Here is a 5592-nt window from a genome sequence, read left to right as displayed (position 1 = left end):
AGGCGCCAAATAGAAGGTAGAGAGTTCCAATATCTTTGTGATTGGTTGAAAATAGTCAGCGGTTTATGAACATAGGTAAAATGGCTGAGTAAGCATTAGACTGTAAATCTAAAGACAGAGGTTCAGTCCTCTTTTTACCAAGTCCTGCAGTGAGTGTCATATTGAATTGCAAATTCAAAGAAGCAGCTTGAGGCTGCCGGGGCTTCTCCCGCCTTTTTTTTCCAGACGGCGGGAGAAGTAGATTGAAGCCAGTTGATTAGGGTATTTAGCTGTTAACTAAAATTTCGTGGGGTTGGGGCCCACCAATCTAGTAAGGGCTTAGCTTAATTAAAGTGTTTGATTTGCAATCAATTGATGTGAGATAGACTCTTGCAGTCCTTAAGGGTTAGTTGGTATGCAGAAGTTAAGTCTGCTAGGGCTTACTTAGAGCTTTGAAGGCTCTTGGTCTAATTTAACCTAAACTTCTAATCTAGGATGGATAGTATTGGTGCGAGTGGTAGCAGTATGGTAGATATTACAATTAAGGGGGGTAAGAAGATTATTTTTTTTGTGCATTCGAATCGTCATTTTATCTTTATGCAGTTGTTTGAGGGAAATATAGTTAGTGTAGTAGCATATGTTAGTCGTATATAGAAGTACAGGTTAAGTAGGGCGGTTATAGCCAGCAGTGTGGGTATTATAATTATTTCGTTTTTAGTTAGTTCTTGAATGATTATCCATTTTGGGATGAAGCCGGAGAGTGGAGGGAGGCCGCCTAGAGATATTATTAGTACTAGGATAAATGAAGTGATTAGAGGTGCTTTATTTCATGTCTGTGATAGGGATGATGTTGTTGTGGTGGAGTTATATATGAATAGTATGAAGGTGGTTAGTGTTATAATAATGTAGATGGTCAGGTTTAAAATTATTATTGTGGGGCTATATATTATGATGGCTGCTATCCAGCCTATGTGGGCAATTGAGGAGTATGCTATGATTTTTCGTAGCTGGGTTTGGTTAAGTCCTCCTCAGCCTCCGACTATAACTGATATAATGGCTATTGTTAAGAGTAGGTTGGGGTTAATGGTGGGTGAGATTTGGTATAGGATTGATAGTGGGGCGATTTTTTGTCATGTGAGTAGGACTAAGCCTGAGGATATGGAGATTCCCTGTGTGACTTCGGGCACTCAGAAGTGGAATGGGGCTAGTCCTAGTTTTATTGCTAGGGCGGTTGTTATTACAGTAGATGCTATGGGGTTGAGATCTTTTGATACAGTTCATTGTCCTGAGTGCAGTAGGTTGATGATGATTCCTATTATTAGGAGTATTGAAGCGGTTGCTTGTGTTAGGAAGTATTTTGTGGCTGCTTCTGTGGTTCGTGGGTTATATTTTTTTATGAGGATGGGAATGATGGCCAATAGGTTTATTTCGAAGCCGATTCAGACCATAAGTCAATGGGATGCTGTTATTACGATTATAGTTCCTGAGATAACGGTTGATATAATGATAATAAGAATAGGGGGTTTGATTAGTATGGGAAGGGTATAAACCAACATTTTCGGGGTATGGGCCCGATAGCTTATTTAGCTGACCTTACTTTAGAATGTGGTGTAGTACTGGTAGCACGAAGATTTTTGGATTCTTAGGATTAGGTTCGATTCCTATAATTCTAGAAATAAGAGGATTTGGACCTCTATGTTTTACTCTATCAAAGTAACTCTTTTGTCAGACATATTTCTTATGTTTGAGGCGGAATGCTTGCTGTGATGATGGGCAGGGAGACGTGTCATATGCATAAGGCTAGGGTAAGGGGTAGAAAGCTTTTTCATAGGAGGTGTATTAATTGGTCGTATCGGAATCGTGGGTAAGATGCTCGGATTCATAGGAAGGTGGTTGTTAGAATCAGGGTTTTTATAGTGAAGTTGGTGGTATATAGTTCTGGTATATAGGGGCTGTGAAATGCTCCGAAGAATAGGATTGTTGTGAGGATATTTATTATGATGATGTTGGCGTATTCTGCTAGAAAAAACAGGGCAAAGGGACCTGCTGCGTATTCTACGTTAAATCCGGAAACGAGTTCTGATTCCCCCTCTGTGAGGTCAAACGGGGCTCGGTTGGTTTCTGCTAGTGTAGAAATGAATCATATTATGGCCAGGGGTCATGCAGGGATAACAAGTCAGATAAATTCTTGAGTGGTAATTAGTGTGGCTAATGTGAAGGATCCGTTTATTAGTAGTACTGATAAGAGGATGATGGCTAGTGTGACTTCATATGAGATTGTTTGGGCTACAGCTCGTAGGGCTCCAATTAGGGCGTATTTTGAGTTTGAGGCCCATCCGGATCATAGAATGGAGTAGACGGCCAGGCTGGATATGGCTAGTATAAATAGTACTCCTAGGTTTATGTTAATGAGTGGGTATGGTATGGGCAGCGGGATTCATATAGTTAGGGCTAGTGTAAGGGCTAGGATGGGTGCTATAATGAATATGAATGTGGAAGATGTGAGGGGTCGGAGGGGCTCTTTAGTGAAGAGTTTCATGGCGTCTGCAATGGGTTGGAGTAGGCCGTATGGTCCTACGACGTTTGGTCCTTTGCGGAGTTGTATGTAACCCAGTACTTTACGTTCAACTAGGGTTAGGAAGGCTACGGCGAGGAGAATAGGGATAGTTAGTGAGAGGATGTTGACTATGAACATGTTGTTAGGGAGAGGAGTTGAACCTCTGATGATAAAAGCTTAAGTTTTATGCAATTGCCGGGCTCTGCCACCCTAACAAACCCGAGCTCTACGGGTGATATGTTTGGATAAACTGTCTAGATTGAGATTATATCATCTATTTGGTTAAAGGCGCTTTAGCAAAGTGGGCCCTATTTCTCTTGTCCTTTCGTACTGGGAGAAATTATTTAATAGATAGAAACCGACCTGGATTACTCCGGTCTGAACTCAGATCACGTAGGACTTTAATCGTTGAACAAACGAACCTTTGATAGCTGCTGCACCATCGGGATGTCCTGATCCAACATCGAGGTCGTAAACCCTATTGTCGATATGGACTCTAAAATAGGATTGCGCTGTTATCCCTAGGGTAACTTGTTCCGTTGATCAAGTTTTTGGATCAATAAGTGATGTAGTACTTTCGACTAGTTAGTCTAGATTTAAATCACTCGGAGGTTGTTTTATTCTCCGAGGTCACCCCAACCTAAATTGTCGGCCCATGGTAGAGGTATGTTATCCCTGTCGGTTGATTATCAAGATCTCTTTGGGTCGGTTAATTAAAGCTCCATAGGGTCTTCTCGTCTTATTGTCATATTCCCGCCTCTTCACGGGAAGGTCAATTTCACGGATTGGAAGTAAGAGACAGTAAAGCCCTCGTGTGGCCATTCATACAAGTCCCTATTTAAGGAACAAATGATTATGCTACCTTTGCACGGTCAGGATACCGCGGCCGTTTAACTGATGTCACTGGGCAGGCAGTGCCTCTAATACTGGAAATGCTAGAGGTGATGTTTTTGGTAAACAGGCGGGGCTTGTGTTTGCCGAGTTCCTTTTACTTCTTTTAATCTTTCCTTGAGTTGCATGCCTGTGTTGGGTTAACAATTAGCTTGATATGTTTGCTTGTAGTTAGGTTGTATTTATCTTGTTGTTAACTATCAGTGGTTATCCGTTCTGATATAAGCTTATGCACGGGAGAAATATTTCTTGTTACTCATATTAGCATTATTGCTTCTATTATTAAATAGATTAGCCCAGTTTTAAATTAGGAGTTGGTTGCGTTTTTTGACATTGAGATGTTCTGATTGTTGAGCTTGAACGCTTTCTTAATTGGTGGCTGCTTTTAGGCCAACTATGGTTTGTGTTTATGCTTACTCTCTAATTAAGGCTGTATCCTAATTCTAAAAAGCTGTACCTTTTTAGACTATATTTTAAACTTACATTGGAATTTCAGGGTTTTGAGGTAAGTTTAAAGTTGAACTAAGATTCTGTTCTGGGCAACCAGCTATCACCAGGCTCGTTAGGCTTTTCACCTCTACCCACAAATCTTCTCACTATTTTGCGACATAGATGAGTTCATCCTGTAATAGATTGTTCATGGGTAGCTCGTCTGGTTTCGGGGGGCCTAGCTGAAGTTCTCTTTGTTAGGTTATTCTAGCTAATTCATTATGCAAAAGGTACAAGGGGTAATCTTTGCTGTATAGTGCTTTTAGTTTTTTCTTTCATCTTTCCCTTGCGGTACTTTCTCTATAGCGCCAAGTTAAATTTCTATCTCCTATACTTTTATGGGGCAACTAAATGTTTTATTTTACTTTCTGATGTTAATTGCGTTTGTAGATGATTGGGCTAGCTTTGGCTCAAGATGGTCAGTTTAATATGAAATCTTCTGGGTGTAAGCCAGATGCTTTGTTTAAGCTACATCTTGTCATCCAAGCACACTTTCCAGTATGCTTACCTTGTTACGACTTGTCTCCTCTTGTGGATGTAATGGTTTGAATAGGTTTCTTCAGGGTTTGACCACTTGAGGAGGGTGACGGGCGGTGTGTGCGTGCTTCATGGCCCAATTCAATTGAGCTCTCTATTCTCAAATTTACTACTAAATCCTCCTTGAATTCTTAATTTCATAAGGATTTTCGTGGATGTTCTAGTTGTAGAAAATGTAGCCCATTGCTTCCCATCTCATGGGCTACACCTTGACCTAACTTTTTTGTGTCAAGATACTTGTGCTTACTTTTCTTCCTTTTTAGGGTTTGCTGAAGATGGCGGTATATAGGCTGAATTAGCAAGAGATGGTGAGGTTTATCGGGGTTTATCGATTATAGAACAGGCTCCTCTAGAGGGATATAAAGCACCGCCAAGTCCTTTGAGTTTTAAGCTGTTGCTAGTAGTTCTCTGGCGGATAGTTTTGTTTGAGCTAACTATCTAGGTTTAGGGCTAAGCATAGTGGGGTATCTAATCCCAGTTTGGATCTTAGCTATCGTGTGGTCGGAAATATTAAAGTTACTTTCGTGCTGTATTTTTATGTTAACTGCAGCTTTTTACAGCCTAGTTAAGGTTTAACTTTAGTATGCTTCTCTTCTGTAACACGCTTTACGCCGTAGGTCCATTGGTTTGGGTTAATCGTATGACCGCGGTGGCTGGCACGAAATTTACCAACCCTAATTTAATATAACTTAGTCGAACTTTCATTCATAGCTTAATTTTTATCACTGCTGTATCCCGTGGGGGTGTGGCTGAGCAAGGTGTTATGAGCTACAATGGTTGTGTGCTTGATACCAGCTCCTTTGAATCACTGGGTGACTTAGAGGGCATTTTCACCGGGATGCGGAGGCTTGCATGTGTAATTTTATTAATAACTAATGGAAAGGCTAGGACCAAACCTCTATGTTTATGGAGTCTGGCGACTCATCCAGGCATTTTCAGTGCCTTGCTTTGTGTTTTTAAGCTACATGAACCAAGATATAGGATTGTTGGGTGTGTAAATATTGTTCAATAGGGACGAGTTAGAGATCGGGTTGGCGTATCTATAGATACTGCGAACAAAGTTATGATTTAGTATTAATAATTGGTAATAATGGGGTTGGTAAAGTTTGTAAACGTTAACTCTTAAGCTCTATGCTTAG

General features: G+C 40.7%; 1 pseudogene; it reads right to left on the bottom strand.

The window, feature by feature from the left end:
* Positions 1-4391: 4391 nt before the first annotated feature.
* Positions 4392-5354, bottom strand: LOC144615455 (18S ribosomal RNA; annotated as a pseudogene).
* Between the last annotated feature and the right edge of the window lie 238 nt (positions 5355-5592).

The sequence above is a fragment of the Panthera onca genome, unplaced genomic scaffold (genome assembly GCF_046562875.1).
Source record: "Panthera onca isolate mPanOnc1 unplaced genomic scaffold, mPanOnc1 haplotype 2 h2.h2tg000192l_path, whole genome shotgun sequence".
NCBI lineage: Eukaryota > Metazoa > Chordata > Mammalia > Carnivora > Felidae > Panthera > Panthera onca.
This window is presented reverse-complemented; position numbering and strand designations above follow the sequence as displayed.